The sequence below is a fragment of the Mesoplodon bidens genome, assembly GCF_964165515.1.
Source record: "Mesoplodon bidens genome assembly, chromosome: 4".
In the NCBI taxonomy this organism is placed as follows: Eukaryota; Metazoa; Chordata; class Mammalia; order Artiodactyla; family Ziphiidae; genus Mesoplodon; species Mesoplodon bidens.
The window spans coordinates 109,428,755-109,451,000 of NC_138160.1; positions in this window are offsets into that span (position 1 = coordinate 109,428,755).

The window sequence follows — 22,246 nt, forward strand, 5'->3', positions numbered from 1 at the left end:
CATACTGTAAAGCTACAGTAATCAAGACAGTGAGGTATTGGTGAAAGAGTAGTCCATTGGGAACAGACTGAAGAGCCCAGAAATAGACCCATGTAAATATAATCAATGGATTCTTGGACAAAGTAATGGCAATACAATGGAGCACAGATAGTCTTTTCAACAAATAATGCTGCAACAACTAGACAGCCACATGCAAAGAAATGAACCCAGATACAGACCTTATACCTTTAGCAAAAATTAACTCAAAATGGATCATGGACCTAAGTGTAAATGAAACTATAAAATTCCTTGGAGATAACACAGGAGAAAACATAGATGACCTTAGGTATAGAGAAAACTTTTTAGATAAAATACCAAAGGCATGATCCATGAAAGGAAATAATTGGTAAAATGGACTTCATTGAAACTAAAGCCTTCTGCTCTGCCAAAGATAATGTGAAGAGAATGATAAGACAAGCCACAGACTGGAAGAAAATATTTGCAAAAGACACTTATAAAGGGCTGTTATCTAAATTATACAAAGAATCCTCAAAACTCAACAATGAGAAGATGAGCAACCTGATTTAAAAATGAGGCAAAGACCTTAACAGATACCTCTGTTAAGATACACAGATGGCAAATAAGCATAGGAAAAGAAGTTTGACATATATCATTAAGGAATTATAAATTTAAAAAACAAGAAGATATCCCTACATACCTATTAGAATGCCCCAAATCCAGAACACTGACAATATCAAATATTGGTGAGAGTGTGGAGCAACAGGGACTCTCATTGCTAGTGGGAATGCAAAATGGTGCAGTCCCTTTGGAAGGTAGTTTGGAAGTTTGTAAAAAATAAAAATACTCTTATCATATGATGTAATGATCTCACTCCTTGGTATTTGTCAAAAGAGGTTGAAAAATTATTTCCACCCTAAAACCTGCACACAGATGTTTATAGCAGCTTTATTCATAATTGCTGAAGCTTGGAAGCATCCAAGGTGTCTTTCAGTAGGTGAATGTATAAACAAACTGTGGTACATCCTAACAGTGGAACATTATTTAGCGCTAAAAGGAAATGAGCTATCAAGCTGTGAGAAGACATTGAGAAAACTTACATGCCTATTACTAAATGAGAGAAGCCAATCTGAAAAGGCTACAGACTATACAATTTCAGTTTCGTGACATTCTCGAAAAGGCAAAACTATAGAGACAGTGAAAAACATCAGTGTTTGCTAGGGGTTTGGGGGAGGGAGGGATGAATAGGCAAAGCACAGAGGATTTGTAGGACAGTGAAGCTATGGATACATACCATTATAAATTGTCAAAACACATAGAACGTACAATACTTAGAGTGATGCCTAATGTAAACTACAGTTTAGGGGTAATGATGATGTGTCAAAGTAGGTTCATTGGTTGTAAAAAATTGTACCACTGTCCATGTGAGGAGACAGGGAGTATATGAGAACTTTCCATACTTCCCACTCAGTTTTGCTGTGAATCTAAATCTGCCCTAAAAAATAAAGCTTATTAATTTAAAAAATTAAGCTTTAGCCCAGGGATTAGGAAAGGAAAACATAACTTAAAGTATCACTGAATTTGTGATAAATTTCTAAATTTTAATTTTAAACTTTTTATTACTTCTAACCTTTCTTGGCCTGGACTCAAACGCAGGCTGAAATCAGGAACTGTGTACTGGGTGTGGACAGAAAAAGCTCCAGGAGAATTCCTCCATTTCTGATCTGAGTAGGCTTCTACGGGTGAGAGAGAGTGAGTTAAATCTTCTGTTTCTGCTTTATTTCATTCTCTCCTATGGCAGTGATCATAGAAGTGGTCATACAGGCCACTAAACTCAGAGGAATGGAAACCCTTCTCTCTGACCAGAGGAATATGTTCTCAAGAGCATGTGAGAAAAATCTCCATTGCTTTTTTATTTCTCTATATCTTCATGTTGGTAGGTCCCAGAGGCAGATGCAGTCAGGGAAATCTGTGACAGAGAGGAAAATTAAAGCCTTGGCTCTCTAGTCAAAGATGAGGAAAGGAGTCCCTGGGATATGGAAAGTGTCAAGGAAAAAGCAGAAAGGAAGGAGTTTAAGAAAGTGATTCCATAAAGTTGTATGTGTATTTCTGAGCTACAGATGTATGGATCTGACCTAACCAGCATACCACAGGCTTTGAGAATTGAACTACTTGGGTAGATCACTGTGCATGTCCTAGAATGGCAACTGTGTGGCACACATGCAGGACAGATCTAAGTAGCACTGCAAAAGCTTTGATAAATGGACTGAAGGTGGAGCCACAGCCCAGGAGGACAAATAGGAACTTATGGTCCTAACCAAATCAAGCCAATTGCCTGTTAAAATAACAGGAACAACAGCAAATGAACATTCTGCACAAAATTTAAATTAGACCAATAGTTTCCTAATTTTCAAAATGCCCAGTATATAACCAAAATTGCTAAACATATGAAGGACCAGAAAAATAGCAACAATTCACAAGGGAAAAGAAAATCAACAGACTCCAACCAGAGATACCTTTGATGTTGTAATTATCAAATAAAGACTTTAAAACAACTATTATAACTGAGCTCTATGAAGTATGGGTGGCCATTCTAGAAATGAATTGATGTATAGAAAATCACAGCAGAGAAATAGAAGCTATAATAAAAACCCAATGGATATTTCATTATTAAAAATACGATAACTAAAATTAAAACATTCACTGGATGAGCTCAACAGTAGAATGGAGACGACAGAAGAGTCAGTACACTTGAACACAAGTCAATAGGAATAACATACTCTTATGTTACGCCTTAAAATTTAAAACAAAAAAGAGTACAGGACACATTTCTTTGCAAACAACAATGTAAAAAACAAGAAATCAGCGAAGTAGAAACCAGATGCCAATGTGCCCTATATATAAAATTTCTTTTTATAAATCATCTTTGTTTGAAAAAGAAATCAGTGCTGAAATTGAAGAATATCAAGAAAATAATGAACCATGGATAAGCTACAGATAAAACTTACATATATGGCTAAATATATTTATGGTAAAATTTACTTCTTTGATTCCTTATATCTCTAAAAGTGAAGGAAGTAATTTAAATGCAATTAGCACTCACCTTGCAATTGCATGAGGAATCACAAAATGCAGTGTAAAATTAGCAGTAAGTAAATATTTAAAGACAGAAATTAATGAAACATAACTGAAAATGCAGTTTGTAAAGGGAGAATACTTATTTGGAAAACTATAAATTAGATAACACATTATGTAGCCTAATGTTAAAAAAAGAGTCATAATTTCATAAGAAATGAAATGAAGATGAAAAGTAAAACACAGGTATACAATCAAAAGAAGCATTAGAGAATAATATGTTAAACAAAATTCAAATAAATTTAAATTTTCAAATTTGATTTGAGAAAGATGTTAAATCTATACTGGTTAGTACAGATGGAATAAAATTTAAAGATTATCCAAAATTCCACTTCAAAATCAAATCCATGTGGGAATTTGTGATTTTGCTATTATGTTATCTTAATATCTTAATAATATGTTATCTTAATTTCTTAATTTTACTATTATGTTATCTTAATATGTAGAATTAGGAGATAAATCTTTAAAGAACAGAAAAATCATAAAAACATTAGCTCTTCTCTGCTCCATAGCCCCAACTAAATAAATAAGTAAATACACAAAGAGTAGCAGGCTAAGCACATCCAACAACTTCAAAGATGCTGTATTTCAGAAACAAAAATTCCAGTGTTAGACAAGGTATTTGAGTTTATAAATGTAAAGCTCCTTTGCTTTTTATATTCATTCCAACATACATAGCAAAATTTAACCAAAAGATCACCAAAAGAAAACTATATACAGATTGCATTTATGAATTTTAATAAGAAACAATCTTAAATAACATGTAATAATAAGCATAATTTTAAAATCAATTTAAAATAATATGACATGACCAAATGGGGCTTATTTTTAGAAATACCACATGTTAAAATATAAGGAATTAATTAATATACTTCATGTTTTTTTAAAGTGAAGGGTAAAAAAATTATGCAGTCACTTCATTGACAGCTGAAGATGCATTTTATTAAATTATTTACCAATTTAACATAAAACTTATTAAAATAGAAATAGATATTATTTCCTTGATTTTTATAACTATCAAAGCCAAAAGTACACAGAGTAAGTATTGAAAAACAAGAATAATTAGACAAAAATACCCACTAATACTATCGTTATTTAAATTTACTCTGGAGATATATATTGTGGTTAGGAAAAAGGCAAAAGGGCATAAAATTGAAAAGGAACAGACATTTTCATTATTAACAGGTGATTGAATAGTTGGTAAATTTAAGAGAATAGCCTGAGCACTGTTAGGAATACAGAAACAGTAAGAAAGTTCATTAAGATGTCTTATTCAAAATTAGTATTCAAACCTTAACATTTCTTTCATACAAGAAGTTTTAAAGTAAAACAGATGAGAAGATATTAATCACAAGTTAACATAAACATATAAAATGCAAATAACCTCACATGAAGTGTGTAGAATCTATATAAAGAAAGTTATAAAGCTCTAGTAAGAGCTATAAGTATAGTCTCCAGTTACTGAAAAGACATCCCCTGTTTCCGAATAGAAAGACCCGATATTTTACAGATGTCAATTACACCAAACCTAATCTGTAAATTTAATGTGATACTAATACATATTATACCTGCAGAAATTTTTGAAAGTAGTCAAGCTGATTCTAAAGTTAAGTAAACACATAAGAATAGGCAGCAAAATTATGTAAAATAATAATGTGATGAGTGAGTACTTTTATCATGTATAAGACAGATTATAAAGCTACACTGGTTCAAAACATTTAGCCCTGGCTCATTAAGAAACAAGCAAATCATTGGAACTCAATAGAGAATAAAGATAAAGTAAATACATATGGAGGCTTAGTATAAGATTGTAGAATTTTTAAGCTTTAGTGAAAAAATAATTATATAATAAATGCTGTTGTGACAATTGACTATTTAGAAAAGAATAAAACTGGATTCCTACTTCTTGAAACAAAGTACATTACAGATTAACTAAAATATTATAGTATTTTGAGATATTAACTCCAGCAAATATTTATTTCATTCTGGCTCCCCAACTTTTCCCATCATGGAAGGGACAGCTATTATTCCACACTAAAATAAACACATTCTAAATTTGAATTTATATGTCTTCCTCATCATGCTTCAACAGAACCATTATCCATGAACATATAAAACTGTTTCTGAGCAATTAACTCAATTTACATGTATCATGTGGGCTGACGTTCATAGAATTTACTGATTTTTCTCTGTACTCTAACACCAAAATACAGCTACCACGATAATCATTTGGACATTTGAAATGACAAATTGAAGACGGTTTTGTAAACTTGGTATCAGACCTCATCTTGACAGATCGAGGCCTCTCAAGGGGATATATTAAATATATACTCTAAGCCGTTGACCAGCACATGACCACAATACATACAGAACTGCAACTGAAAATGAGAAAATGCGGTGGCACCACTCACAATTGTGTCTACTGACCCACTTTCAAAATTTGTCCTGTGACTTGGGCTCTGCTCGTTTAGAGGTCTTATTGCCTAAAGAAAAGAATGCTTCCACCAGGGGAGCCCAAGCTATGTCCCCTGGATTAGAAGCTGATATTGCCATTTGCCCATTTCAGGCTCTACGACACCAGAGGAATAGATAAAAGGGGATATCTATTGTTGACTGAGGTGAGTAACCCTGACAATTCAAGAGCAATTGTGTTCTGGTTGCAAGGGAAAGTGTAGATGAAACAAAAGAAGGGCTAACCTGAGGTCTCTGGGTCCAGTGGTAAATGTTAATGGAGACTGTGGCGACCACAGGCAGAACCGACAAGTGCTCAGATCTCTCAGGCTGCACGGTACCAGATATAGAACCCCAGTCAACCGAGGGAGCCACTGAAGTAAAATATCATATAATAAGTGGTAGAGGAGGGAAATCATAAACACACAAACAGGTCTCTATAACAGTTGAAGATACTTGCATTTTCTTCCTTGCTATATAATTATATATATATATGTATTTTTTTTCTTTTAGATTATGATGGCAGTGGTGAACTTATATCACTTGCTCTCTATATTAAAGAATACTCATATGGAAATGTGATGGCACCATAGGAGGAATGTGTGTCTCCCAAGAGATCCTGGATGTAGATCTGGAGGCAATAGCTGATGATATTTGAATTTATGCCTTTTAGAGAGTGGTTACTTGCATTTGTTGTTGTCGTTGTATGAGGACTACTTGAGCTTGACAGGATTGAGTTTGTTTTGCTTAGAAGCACAAATAAGCATACTTACTTTGGACGGCCAAAGGTGAGGGAATGTAGTGTACATCTATCGTTTTGTGGGGTACCAATCATATAAATCTCCATCCTGCATTTGGCAATCCCTCCCTTTATATGTCATAGATGACTGTACCCTGTAAAAGCTGAAAATGCCAAACACTTTCCTTGGCAGTTTCCTTTCCATTGATGGCCTGTGACTTTGATCACCAAAAAAATAGGCTTTTATTCAATTACTTGTGACATAAAGAGGCAAGTCAATGAATAGATTTTCATTATGGTCAACTACATGGTAGTAGTGTGGTAGTGATTTCTATTTTTCAACAATAGCGATGACACAGAAGGTGTAGTGGTGATGTTCAGTGGCCAGTGATGTGGCAGGTAAGCTGTGGAATCGGGACTTGGTGGAGGCAGTGGTGATATTTATGGTGCTCTAGTACCTTGGCTTGATTTTAGACACTGTTTTTGTTTGTTTTTATAAATTTCTTCCTTCCTTCCTTGTTTCCTTCCTTCCTTGACTGTGTTGGGTTTTCGTTGCTGTGCGCAGGCTTTCTCTAGTTGGAGCACCTGGGAGCTACTCTTCATTGTGGTGCACGGGCTTCTCCTTGTGGTCGTTTCTCTTGTTGTGGAGCACAGGCTCTAGGTGCACAGGCTTCAGCAGCTGTGGCGTGCAGGCTCAGTAGTTTTGGCGCATGGGCTTAGTTGCTCTGCGGCATGTGGGATCTTCTCAGACCAAGGCTCAAACCCGTGTCCCCTGAATTGGCAGGCAGATTCTTAACCACTGCTCCACCAGGGAAGCCCCAATTTTAGACACTGCTGAATTTCCCTTCTAGGTCCTCTAGCTTTCCTGAAGATTGGGAGTTACCTAATATCCTTTTAATGAATTATTTTTCTGCTTTATGTAGCTAGAGTTAATTTCTGTTGCTTTACAACTAAACATTCATCTCTGTTTTCTTCTCTTCTACTTGTGTTTCCTCCTTTCCTATTGCCCCATTTAAGTATTTAGTCAATCTTCCTGTTCATTGCATAAGGGATGGAGCTGGGTCAAGCAGAAATTCTGGCTTTGTTTGTGAAAAACTTAAGCTTTGGAATGGGATTGATAAAATGTCTGGGACAGAATCAGGGGTTAGTGGAGGTCATCACAAACTAGAGAGAAATTCTAGAGGACTGAGAGAAGGAGAGCCATGGAAAGAGACATGGGACAGATGGCTGTGCAGGCTTTCCTAACATGCCCTGAGCCAGGCAGCAGGACCCCAAGGAGGAAATGCCTGGGGAGTGCATCTAGCTACATGAGGTCATGGGTAGTTTTCTAACAAAAGATTTCTGTGTCTTAAGCAGGGCATTTTTTAAGCTGTGAGTTCTGAATTGCTGTGTTGATGGGAGGCACCTTGTTTGGCCAAATGAATCGATGATATGGGCTGTTTTCCCAAATTTGGCATTGTCACAGTCCCTAGAACCTTTCACAGTCTCAAGGAGACTAAAGAGAAACAAAAAGACTGACATGAGGCTTCCTACCAACCGAGCGGGATAGGGATTCAACTTAAAAACTGAGTCAAGAAAAAGTAAAATTATATTTTTGACGTTCCTGAATTTGCAAACTGAAATTTACATCTATTATGAAATTTTTAAAAATGCAAGAGTATTAACATTCCAGAATAAAATAAGGGCTTTTAAAAAATAGTAATCTTGGGAATTCCCTGGCAGTCCAGTGGTTAGGACTTGGCACTTTCACTGCTGTGGCCTGGGTTCAATCTCTGGTCAGGGAACTAAGATCTCACAAGCTGCACAGCAGCAGCCAAAAATAAATAAATAAAGAAATAAAAATAAAGAAATAAACATAAAGAAAATAAAGAAATAAAAATAAAAAAATAGTAATCTTAAATCAATGAAGCCATTCTAAGTATGACATCAAATCCAGAAATGTAGCAATCAAAATACTAGTACATTTAAAGATTTTAAATATTTAAATTTCTACATGGTAAATGATGTCATATAAAAGATAACTTTTTAAATGTATAGAGTGCTTTTACAAAGTATTCAGAGAAGACCACTAGGTAGTAGAAAGATGAGCTAAGGTATAAAGCAGTTGCTTGCAGCAAAAGAAATTCAAACGTTTTTAAACTTATAAACATATTCAGTATTGGTAAAATTATTAAAGTAGAAATTAAAACATTGAGAAATTATTTTTTCTTTTGTTCAAGTAATATCAATGATAGCAATATAGTAGGAGTAGTAGTAATAATAGTAAATAACAATAATAAATGTTTACTGAGCATTTACTATGTGTCAGACGCTGTTCTAAGTTCTTTACATGAATCAATTTATTTAACCTTCCACAAACCCTAAGGGGTAGTTATTTATTATTCCTCTCTAGAGTTTAACCTTCATGGACACAGGTATATTTGTCTATTTTGTTCACTGTTGGATCCTCAGTACATAGAACAGTGCCCAGCTCACAATATGTCCTCTATAAATGTTTATTCATTGAATAAACTTTTGTTTTACAAAAGAAGAAACTGAGGCACAGAGAAGTTAAGTATCTTGCCCAAAGATACATAGCTGATTAAGTGGCTGAATTCATTTTGCACCCAATCAGTCACCAGATTTTGTACTCTAAATAACTATACTAAACTACTTCATACAGAAAAACATTTGGGAATATACGACATCTGGAAGATATATGGAAAGACATTATCAAAACTGTTCTGACTTCTTTGCAGAGCAATATATACCAAAGTGAAAAATATACCCTTTAACTCAACAATTCTGCTACAGACACATTCACTCATGTACACAAAGATGTACTTAGAATTCATTTTAGTGATGCATTATCTGTGATGACAAAAGACTTTAAAGAACCTAAATGTTCATCAGTAAGGTTGGATAAATTGATACCACTCTGCTATGCAGTAGTTAAAAATAATGTCATTTTCTCTATGCTGATTTGGAAAGATTGTCATTAAGGAAAAAATGCAAGGTCCAAAACAATTAATATAATATATTCTGCTCCTCGTTGCCTAAATTAACCCAGTATAGTCTCTCTCTCTTCCTATCACTATGTCGGTATCTGCACACCTCTCTTATACACACATAACACATATATCCATGTACAGTTTCACATGTATAAGCTTACAGTTTTTCTTGGAGAGGGACTTGGAGTCTGTTTATGGAAAGAGGCCTATGTTTGTGTATGCTTTTGTAGTCTTTGAATTTTGCCATGTGTAAGCATTACTTTTCAATAAAAAAGCTAAAGCATAAACTACATATCTGTATATATCCAAATGTATTTATGTAAATCTATGAAAATTTTCTCCCTGGAAAAATGAGAACAGTAGGAGGGCAGTAGATTGGAGGCAAGGATGCAGGGAGAGGAAACTTTCTCTTTATTGATGTTGTTTCATTTTTTATAATGGAAATATGTAATTTGAATTCCATTTTAGAATAAACTTACAGCTTTTCCTTTTAATCTGGAAATGCATAGTAACATGTATAATAAGTTAAACTCTAAAAACTAAAATTTTAAAGTACTAGTTTGAGACTGGAAAAGTTGACTTGTTTTTAAGGATATAGATAAGATTTTTCAAATGTGGAAAATATTTACTCTACTAGCCATTCATTTAAATCTGGATGATATTAAGAAATTTGTGGAAACTATGATTATTGTATACTCAAATTCTAGGTAAGGTTGGTGGTGTTTACTTAAGATATTATGGTTTATTAAGTTGGGATCTAGTATTACTGTATTGTGATTAACAGTGTGAGACCTAGGATAATATTATAGAAAAGTTTAAACTTAACACAGATTTTGTTGGTGCTTTTTTTTTCCTGTAGGACTTTTTAAATTGTGACTTTTCCATAAAGTCAAAGAAAAAAAGGTAAATAAGTGTTCAGATTTTACCTATTTCTTTCACTCTGTGGACTTTATTTCTTATGCTGTAGTAAAGAAAAGAAACAAAGACAAAAAATTTTTAAAAATCCAAATGGCGTCAACTCCTTCCTGTACTTTAGAGGAAAGGATCCAAGTGAATTACTTAATTCTTTATGACAGACTGAAAGGTAAAATGCAGATATACAAGAAAATGCCTCCAATTAATATTGATCACTTATTTAATCATGCATTCATCCATTCATGCATAGAGCCATCAGGCCACCAGTATACTCAAGAAGGATTTTCAGAGGCTGACAACCTGATACAACTCATTTAAGCAGGAATAAAGAGGATAACAGAGTATGTACCCTCACTCCCGTAAGCTTAAATTCAAATTTAGGAGATAATATAAAGATAACAGATGTAAAAGTGTAAAAATGGAGTAATAAGGTAGTCTTATAATTTTTAAATTATAAGAGCAAAGAGAAAATATGAAATAGAGGGTAATTATCATGATTAGAATTGTCAGGGAAGACTCACCTGTTTGTAGAAAATTTAAGTAGTCAGAGGCAGAATTTGTAATTCAATTCAATCAAGATGTAAGGTGTTTTATAGCAAAATATATATATATATATATATATATATATATATATTCTTAAGTACTAGGGATATAAATGTGAGAATATCGTTCATTTCTCAAAATAACTTTAATCTTAGGATTAAAAATGCTATAATTGGAAGGTGTTTTAGAGATTGAAATAGTTGACTTTATAGATACAGTAAAAGAGTGTGGCCATTCATGGGGATGAAAACATTCCAAGCAAACAGAGAAGCTGGAGAAATCAAGGGTGAGATGATGAGGGGCTGGCTTCACAGATGATGAGCTGTGCTGAGTCAATGTAGAAATGAGATTGGATGGTTACAGGGCAACCTGTAAGATTTTTCACCTGGAGTGCTGGACTAGTTCTTTAAAATTTGATCCAAAAGACAGTAGTGACTCATTATTGCTCTGGAGCAGAATAGAATTATGAAAGGGACATTTTGAGGAGGATAAGTTAATGTGGCTAGAAAGACTAAGTTAAAGTCAATTAGGATTGTTTTACAATACACAAAAAACAGTATGTTAGAAGCTAGAACAGTGTGCTGGCTCTAAACTTAGAAAATTCAAAGTTCAGGTGCATTTTGGAGAAGGAATTGGGCTAATCTCCAATCACAGACACACTGTCTATTATGTAATTTGTTTACTTTTATGGTGAATCTCTTCAAACTGCCTATCTTCTTTGGTACTTATCAAAAAATGGATGAGGGAAGGGGATATAACACAAGAGATGTGAATAAAAGTATAAGAGAGAGATGGGGAGGCAAAAGAGAGGGAGAGATACACAGAGAAAAATAAGAAGACAGAAGTAAAGAAATAGGTGTAGAGAGACAGAGGCAAAAAAAGGCAAAGAAGCAGATGGAGAGGAGAAGAGGTTTTCTGACCTTTCCTTCTCCCTTCCACCGCACCCCACCTTTTCAGATCCCAAGGATCTCTGTACAACTCTTGGTTCCTTTTGTAACTCCATTTGTATCTGGTACATACAGATCATATATACCATTCTAGCAAATACTGGTACAGCATGGGATGGAAGGAAAATTTCTGAGATGGCCATCACACTCTGGATCTTCCTCATTTCCAGAGATAGTCTTTGAGATATTATTTACTCTTGGAGGATGTTCTTGTCTTACTAACATCTGGCACCAGGGGGCAAACTTCAAGGTTTTCCCTATAAACTCGGAAAATTGTGTCTTCTGATGATAGATGTAGAAATTTGAGCCACTGTATCCCTCAAGGGCTGAGGCAGGGATAAGACCAGTTTAATCTTGATATACCAGGCTCTGGTGCTGTTTACCAGGCTTTAAAGATTCCAGAGGGCTTTCAAATATATCTGTGGGGCTTCCCTGGTGGCGCAGTGGTTGAGAGTCTGCCTGCCGATGCAGGGGACACGGGTTCGTGCCCTGTCTGGGAGGATGCCACGTGCCGTGGAGCAGCTGGGCCCGTGAGCCGTGGCTGCTGGGCCTGCGCGTCTGGAGCCTGTGCTCCGCGGCAGGAGAGGCCACAGCAGTGAGAGGCCCGTGTACTGCAAAAAAAAATATATATATATATATATATTTATTTAATATATTTAATAATATATTAATAATATATTTAATTTATATATTAATATATATTTATATATATATATCTGTGGGTTCAGTTGACATAATCTTCCACATGGTAGCCAGTTAGGGGCTTTATAAATCTACCTCATCCCACTGAGGAAACCGTAGCATAAACATATTAAATACTTTGCTCCGAAAGACAGAAAAAACTACATAGACAGTAAGGTGTGGAGTTAGAACTAGAATTCTGCCAATCTGATTCGAATCAAGAGTGCCTTAAGTAGGATGTGCATGAGTATGATTATACATTGGGTAAAGAAGTAACAATGAAATGAAGCAAAATAATCATCTTGCCATAATCATATGAACTATTTAGAGGTCTTGTAAGAATTTGTTTTCAAATTAGAAGTAAAAAAAAAATTGCCTAAGTGAAAAGGTAGCATTTTCCTTGTTAAATGTCTTATCTTCATTGTTTATTGGGAGTCAATATAAACCACTTAAAAATCACTCAGTTACTTTTTTACATTGTTATTCAGTGTTCATTATGAACCAATCTGTAAACTAAATTTCTTTTAGAAATTTGTTCCCTTTTGAGAAACATTTCCTTAAGATTTGATTTCATTTTTGTATGAAGCTATCATGAGATATACAGTAAATACCATGTTCTCTTTGGTAAAAATAACTAATATCTATTAAGCACTTACAGTATGCCATGAAGGCATAGCACTGTGCTAAATGTTAAATAGGCGTGTGAATGTATTTGTGTGTGGTGTATACATTGCATATATTAGCCTCACTTAGTTATTATAATTTAATGAAGTAAGCGCTATATGCTATTTATTTTACATATGAGAAAAATGAGGCACAGAGGTGTTATGAACCCAGGTCACAAAGATAGTAAGTCATAGAGCTACGATTAAAACCTAACCAGTCTGACTCCAGAGGCAATGATCTTAGTTAATACTGATTTTCTAGATAAAATTTTGTCTTTTCTTTTTTTTTAAATGTTAGTAGAATACCTGGCATTGTGATTTCTGGAACAAAAGAAAAGTCCTGCTAAAATTCTATTTCTAAGTAACTGGATAATATCTGAAATTCCACGTATGAGAGCTTGATTTGCTTTATCTAGGATTTCTTTAAAATACCGGTGACATTGTGGAGCACTTCAATTTTTTTCACTCATTTCTTAGCTGATACAGATGAATTTTGGGAACTTTTATGACAGCTCCTTTTTATGGGAAAGAAAGAGGGAAAGCATTGTGACCATGCTGAGTGTTTACAGTATCTCATGGGCAGGAGGAGAGAGAGAATGGAAACAGTTTTCCTTATATCGGGCCCTAACCTTCTGTCTTGGGCTCTCTTAAAAACTCATTGTAATACCTTGTAATTAGGCCACCAATATGCTTAGGTTGACTCATTACTTCAGATTCTCAGTGGCCTAACATATTTGCCTTCTCCAAAGCTTTCCAAGTGTTCCATAAGATCATTATATTGCAGAATTCCAGGAGTCATCAAAAAGTGTTTAAAAGTTACTATGTGTTAAGAATAATTTGGTTTTTAACTGGGTTTTAGTGGTTAACTTAAAAAATACTTTGCTAAAACTGAAAGGTAAAATTTAGATACATAGAAATTGAATGCAGCAAAGAAAGAGTAAAACAAAACATCTTATTACAACCTGAACTCAATCTTCAAATATCAGTAAAAGTAAGAAACAAAGAAGAAATTAAAAAATATAAACACAGAAGTAAAAATAAATCAAACATATCAGTTATTAGAAAATAATTTAATGAATGAAATATCTTCATTAGTGAAAGAGACCTTTGGGTTTCATCTTTAAAAGGCCATCTATATGCTGCTTCTAAGAGAAACGTTCAAAACAAAAATGAGCATTAGTAGTTATACACATATAAAGCAAGGAATGGCGAACATTAATTAGCAAAAGTGGAAATTTTACTGCAAAAACATTCATTGAGACAAGGCAAAACTACCAAAAAGATATGTGTCAGAAATACTTTTACACCTAAAATAGCTTTGAAATTTATAAACCGACTAGAACTAGAGAAATCAACAATCATTGTTGGAATGTTAACATCCTTCTTTTAGAAAAGACCATGTAGACAATAAATAACTGAGGATTCAGAGGTTTTGAAAAACATAGTTAAGTAGTTTAATACAAAGACAAAACCAAAAATTGGAAAAAGTGCTGATCAGCAAAAGATACCATCTGTCAGATTTAGAAAATGCACTTGAAGAAAATACTTGCAGTATGAATAATAAAGGGTTAATAGCTGTGATATTTAAGATCTAGAAATAAACAACATATCAGTGAAATATAAAACAAAATTAAACAGCACTAAGATAAAACTATTATCTGATTAAAATGATTAAAACTGTTTATAAATTCTGGTATTATTAAGACTGTGGAGAACCAGATACTTATAGACATGCTAGTACAAACGTAAAATTGTAAAGTACTTGCATATCTCGTTTTATTGCACTTTGCTTTATTATGCTTTGCAGATATTGCATTTTTTTTTTTTACAAATTGAAGGGTTGTGACAAACCTGAGTTGTCAGATGATTAACATTTTTTAGCAATAAAGCATTCCTAAGGTATGTACATTGTTTTTTACATGCTATTTATTCAGCAGTGCTATCACACACTTAATAAACTGCAGTATAGTGTAAACATAATGTGTATATACACTGAGAAACCCCAAAATTTGTGACTCATTTTTTTTCTCAAGCAGACAGCATTTTGGGGGATCACAGAATTGCATTTCAGGGCACACAGACTCAGGTAGCAACCCAAATATTGTCCCACTAGGGAGTATAAGTCAGGGGCATTCATTCATTCATTCATTCATTCATTTATAATGATGATGATTAACATTTTTATTAGTGTCATTTTATTATTTTTTATTATTTATTTTATTATTTATTTATATAGAATATATAATATCCTCTAGATCCATCCACATTGTTGGAAATGGCAAATTTTTATTCTTTTTTATGACTGAGTAGTAATCCTTTGTATATATACACCATATCTTCTTTATTCATTCACCTGTTGATGGACACTTAGGTTGCTTCCATATCTTGGCTGTTGTAAATAATGCACTATGAATATTGGGGTGCATGTACTTTTTTAAACTAGTGTTTTCAGTTTTTTCAGATATATACCAGGAGTGGAAATGCTGGATCATATGATAGTTCTATCTTAAGCTTTTTAAGGAAACTCAATACTCTTTTTCTTAGGGGCTGCACCAATTTACATTCCCACCAGTCATGTATAAGGATTCTCCACATCCTTGTCAATACTTGTTATTTGTTATGTTTTTTTTTTTTTTTTTTTTTTTTTTTTGCTGTATGTGGGCCTCTCACTGTTGTGGCCTCTCCCGTTGTGGAGCACAGGCTCCGGACGCACAGGCTCAAAGGCCATGGCTCACGGGACCAGCCCCTCCACGGCATGTGGGATCTTCCCGGACCGGGGCACGAACCCGTGTCCCCTGCATCGGCAGACGGACTCTCAACCACTGCACCACCAGGGAAGCCCAAGTTATGTTTTTGATGATAGCTATTCCTACAAGCATGGGGTGATATCTCATTGTGGTTTTGATTTACATTTCTCTGATGATTAATGATGTTGAGCATCTTTTCATGTGCCTGTTAGCCATCTGTATGTCTTCTTTGGAAAAATGTCTGTTCAGGTCTTCTGCCCATTTTTTAATTGGGTTGTTTGTTTGTTCTGATAATGAGCTGTATGAGCTGTTTATATATTTTGGCTATTAACCCCTTATCAGTTGTATCATCTGCAAATATTTTCTCCCATTCAGTAGATTGTCTTTTCATTTTGGTGATGGTTTCCTTTGCTGTACAAAAGATTTTAAGTTTAATTAGGTCCCATTTGTTTATTTTCACTTTTGTTTTCTTTACCTTAGGAGACAGATCTCCCAAAATAGTGCTATGATTTATGTCAAAGAATGTTCTGCCTGTTTTTCTTCTAGGAGTTTTATGGTTTCTGGTCTTACATTTAGGTCTTTAATCCATTTTGAGTTTTTTTTTTTTTTTTTTTTTTTTGCGGTACGCGGGCCTCTCACTATTGTGGCCTCTCCCGTGGTGGAGCACAGGCTCCGGATGTGCAGGCTCAGCAGCCATGGCTCATGGGCCTAGCCACTCCGCAGCATGTGGGATCCTCCCGGACTGGGGCACAAACCCGTGTCCCCTGCATCGGCAGGCAGACTCTCAACCACTGTGCCACCTGGGAAGCCCTTGAGTTTATTTTTGTATATTGTATTAGAGAATATTCTAATGTCATTCTTTTACATGTAGCTGTCCAGGTTTCTGAGCACCACTTATTGAAGAGACTGTCTTTTCCCCATTGTATATTCTTGCCTCCTTTGTCATAGAGTAATTGACCATAGGTGTGTGGGTTTGTTTCTGAGCTCTCTATTCTGCACCCTTGATCAGTGTCTATTTTTGTGCCAGTACCATACTGTATTGATTACTGTAGCTTTGTAGTATATTCTGAAGTCTGAGTGTGTGACACCTCCAGCCCTGTCCTTCTTAAGAGTGTTTTGACTACTTGAAGTCCTTTGTGTTTCCATACAAAATTTTAAATGATTTGTTTAAGTATTGTGAAAAGTGCCCTGTATTTTGACAGGGATTGCATTGAATCTATAGATTGCTTGGGTAATGTGGTCATTTTAATACTATTTCTTCTTCCAATCCATGAACACAGTATATCTTTCTATTGGTCTGTATCATCTTCAATTCCTTTCACCATTGCCTTATAATTTTTGAACTACATGTCTTTTACCTCCTCAGCTAGGGTTATTCCTAGGTATTTTATTCTTTTTGATGTGATTGTAAATGGGATTATTGCCTACTTTCTCTTTCTGTTAGTTCATTGTTAATGTGTAGAAATGAAACAGATTTCTGTATTTAATTTTGTATCCTGCAACTTTACAGGATTCATTGATGAGCTCTAGTAGTTTTTTGGTGGCAGCGTTAGGATTTTCTGTGTATGATATCATGTCATCTGCAAACAATGACAGTTTTACTTCTTCCTTTCCAATTTGAATTCCTTTTATTTCTTTTTCTTATCTGATTGCAGTGTCTAGGACTTCTAATACTATGCTGAATAAAAGTGGCAAGAGTAGGCATCCTTGTCTTTTTCTAATATTAGAAGGAAATGTTTCAGCTTTTCACCATTGAGTATGATGTTATCTGTGGGCTTATCATATATGGCCTTTATTATGTTAAGGTATATTCCCTCTATACCCACTTTGTGGAGAGTTTTTATTATAAATGGATGTTGAATTTTTTCAAAAGCTTGCTCTGCATCTGTTGTGATAATCATATAATTTTTATTCTTCAATCTGTTAGTGTTGTGTATCACACGGATTGATTTGCAGCTATTGAACTATCCTTGCTTCTCTGGGATAAATCCAACTTGATCATGGTGTACAATTCTTTTAATGTGTTGTTGGATTTGGTTCACTAATATTTTGCTAATGATTTTTGCATCTGTTTTTGTCAGTGATATTGACCTGTAGTGTGTGAGCGTGTGTGTGTGAGTATGTGTGTGTGTGTTTGAGATATCTTTGTCTGGTTTCGGTATCAGGGTGATGCTGTCTTATAGAATGAGTTCCTTCCTCTGCAATTTTTTGTAATAGTTTGAGAAGGATAGATGTTAACTATTCTTTAAATATTTGGTAGAATTCACCTGTGAATCCGTCTGGTCCTGTACTTTGTTTGTTGAGATTTTTTTAAATTACTGATTCAATTTCACTGTTGGTAATTGGTCTGTTCAAATTTTCTATTTCTACCTGATTCAGTCTTGGGAGATTGCACACTTCTAGGAATTTGTCCACTTTTCCAGGGTGTCCATTTTATTAACATATAGTTGTTTGTAGTAATCTCTTATGATCTTCGGTATTTCTGTGGTGTCAGTTGTAACTTCTTTTTCATTTCTGATTTTATCAGTTTGAGCCCTCTCTTTTTTTCTTGATGAATCTGGCTAAAGGTTTATCAATTTGTTTATCTTTTCTAAGAACCAGCTCTTAGTTTCATTGATCTTTTCTATTTTATTTATTTATTTATTTTGTCTCTGTTCTATTTGTTTCTGCTCTGCTCTTTGAATTCTTTCCTTCTACTAACTTTGGGTTTTGTTTGTTCTTTTTCTAGTTCCTTTAGGTGTAAGGTGAGGTTATTTATTTGAGATTTTTCTTATTTCCTGTGGTACATTTGTATTGTTATAATCTTTCCTCTTAGAACTGCTTTTCCTGCTTCCTATAGATTTTTGATCATTGTGTTTTCATTTTCATTTGTTTTCAGGTATTAAATTTCTTCTTTGATTTCTTCAGTGAAGCATTGGTTGCTTAGTAGCATGTGTTTGTGTTTTTTGCAGTTTTTTTCTTGTAGTTGATTTCTAGTATCATAGGGTTGTAGTCAGAAAAGTTGCTTGATATGATTTCAGTTTTCTTAAATATACCAAACTTGTTTTGTGGCCTAGTATGTGATCTATCCTGGAGAATGTTCCATGTGCACTTGAAAAGAATGTGCATTCTGCTGCTTTCAGATGGAAAGTTCTACGTATATTTATTAAGTTCATCTGTTCTAATGTGTCACTTAAGGCCAGTGTTCTTTATTGTTTTTCTCTCTTGATGATCTGTCCATTAATGTAAGTAGGGTGTTAAAGTTCCCTAGTGTTATTGTGTTACAGTAAATTTCTCCCTTTATGTCTGTCAATACTTCCTTTACATTTAGGTCCTCCTATGTTGGGTGCACATATGTTTGCAATTATTATATCTTCTTCTTGGATTGATCCCTTGATCATTACATAGTGTTTTTGTCTTTTGTAACATTCTTTGTTTTAAAGTTTATTTTATCTGATAGAAGTATTGTTACCCCCGCTTTCTTTCTTTCTTTTTTTTTTTTTTTTTTTTTTGTGGTACACGGGCCTCTCACTGCTGTGGCCTCTCCCATTGCAGAGCACAGGCTCCGGACACGCAGGCTCAGCGGCCATGGCTCACAGGCCCAGCCGCTCCGTGGCATGTGGGATCTTCCCAGACCGGGGCACGAACCCGTGTCCCCTGCATTGGCAGGCGGACTCTCAACCACTGCGCCACCAGGGAAGCCCACCCCTGCTTTCTTTTGATTTCCATTTACATGGAATCCCTTTTCCGTAGTCTCACTTTCATTCTGCGTCTCTTTACATCTGAAGTGAATCTCTTGTAGGCAGCATATATGTGGGGTTTGTTTTTGTATCCATTTAGCCACTCCATGTCTTTTGATTATTGTATTTAGTCCATTTACGTTTAAGGTAATTACTGATAGATATCTACTTATTGCCAATTTGTTAATTGTTTTAGGGTTTTTGTACTGTTCTTATTCCTTTCCTTTCCTTTTGTTCTCTTCCCTTGTGATATTATGACTATATGTTCAGTGTTATGTTTGGATTCCTTTCTCTTTTTTCTGTGTGTATCTGTTATAGATTTTTGGTTTGTGGTTACGATGAGGTTTATGTATAGCAATTTCTCTCTGTATATATATAATTATTTTAGGGTTTCTGAGCTCTTAATTTCCTGCATTTTCCTCTCCTTCCTTCACAATTTCTGTTTTTGACATAATATTTTGCATATATTTGTTTCATTTATCCTTTAACTGCTTATTGTGGATATGGATAATTTTACTCGTTTTGTCTTTTAACCTTCCTACAAGCTTTGTATGTGGTTGATTTACTACGCTTACTGTATATTTGCCTTTACCAATAGGATTTCTCCTTTCATAGTGTTCATGTTTCTAGTTGTGGCCTTTTCTTCTTTGCTTAGAGAATTTCCTTGAACATTTCTTGTAAAGCTGGTTTGGTGGTGCTGAACTCTTTAGCTTTTGCTTGTCTGCAAACCTTTTGACTTCTCTATCAAACCTGAATGGAAGCCATACTGGGTGGAGTATTCTTGGTTGTAGGTTTTTCCCTTTTATCACTTAAAATATATCATGCCAATTCCTTTTGGTCTGCAGAGTTTCTGCTGAAAAGTCAGCTTATAGACATATGGGAGTTCGCTTGTGTGTAATCTTTGCTTTCCCTTGCTGCTTTTAATATTCTCTCTTTATCTTTAATTTTTGCAATTTTAATTACCATGTGTCTTGGTGTGGTTCTCTTTGGGTTTAGTTACTCTGTTGTAATATTTGCTTTATTGCAATGGTTTGGAACCCATTCTTCAATATTTCTGAGGTATGCTTGTATCTTAGCAAATATTTTGACAGGATTCATATTTTTAAAATTCTGTCCCATAGATACGGTCCAACATTTGTCAAATGGTTATTGTCCAAAGACATTTCTTCCAACTTTACACAAAATGTAAACATATGGAAATAAAATATATAAATTGATAGGGGAATTACTAAAAAAAATAGTACCACCATACTAAATGTGGTAAAGAATAGATCTGAACTGATATGGAAAATGCTCTATATTAATTATTAAGACAAAAGAGCAAGATTCAGAAAAAAAAGTTATAGAATTAATGTTTACCTAAAGTGTGTGTATGTCAGTGTGTACACACATAGAAAAAGACATAAACATATAGATGCACACAAGGAAAGAGACCCACAGAGATATATTCACATTTAAGACTGTTTTCCTGTTGACAGGGAAGTAGGAATATAAAGAGGACTTTTACTGATACTTACTTTGGAACTTCTATTTTATGTTAACTTTACAATTATATGTGAATTCTGTAAATAATAATCAAAAAAAGAACTCAGCTGTGTTTTGTGAACACTGAACTTTCAAAAAGCCATCCAGAAGTCCCTCTTTTCATTTTGACCTTTTAAATTTTTCTCTTATTAAAGGGAATTTTATAAATAGAGATAGTCTGTATGTACATAGTAAAAAAAAAAGAATATCTGGTTCATCTTCTTTTTGGACTAATAACTACGTCATATATCTTAACCATTTTGTTATCTACTTCCCAGAAAATTTGGACTAGTTCTTAACACACTGTATAAACAGGAGCTGTAATTTTCTAGAAGACTTCTTGGACTTTTCATATACTCATACCAAGTAGCTTCTTATAACTGATAAACAAAAGCAACAAAAACTCTTGAAGTTCCTTCTTACGTTGAGTGTCTTTTGAATTGTGTCTCTCCATACTTGCCTGTGAGGTCATGTTGTCTTGGAGTCTCTCCTTAAATTTATATATGTAAGATCACACCTATAGAGATCCATTTGTAATCTACAAGGAAAATTTGCAATTTAATCTATTTGCATGATTGACATTATCTTTTCATGTACATTTTATGTACATTGTTTTTCCTGTTCAATTGGAGAATGTATTTTGTATATAATACATACATATATGTAAGATAAATTGTTTTAATTCGGATAGTGAACAGCACAGTGCAACTGTGGAACATATAATTAAAGACTTTTTAAAAGGATTTTCAGCCATCCATCCATTCATTCAAAACAATGAGAACTTGCACTTCTTGAGATGATGGAGTAGTTTACTGGAGACCAACACACATACATCCATATGTGTATATGTAGTCTGTTTGCATTTTAAACAGTCAGAACTGCCCGGTGACTAGAACTTGAGGGGCCTGTCTCCCCCAAAGTTGCTAACCACAGAGAGCTACTTTACCGCCAGATACTTTTGTGCATTATATTTACTCAGAGCAAGAGGCTGAGAATAAAACCCTGGCTGAGAGGCAGAGGAGACAGAAAAGCTTCAGGCAGTTCCTGGTGTTGGAAAGCTGACGCACAAAGTTTGGATCTGTCAAACAAATTCCCCATGGCCAGAGGGCCAAATATCATGGAAAGAAGTGTAGAACAGAAAATTGTACACTTCAATCTTGACTGTCCCCTTAGTGGACTGGCCAAATTCTTAA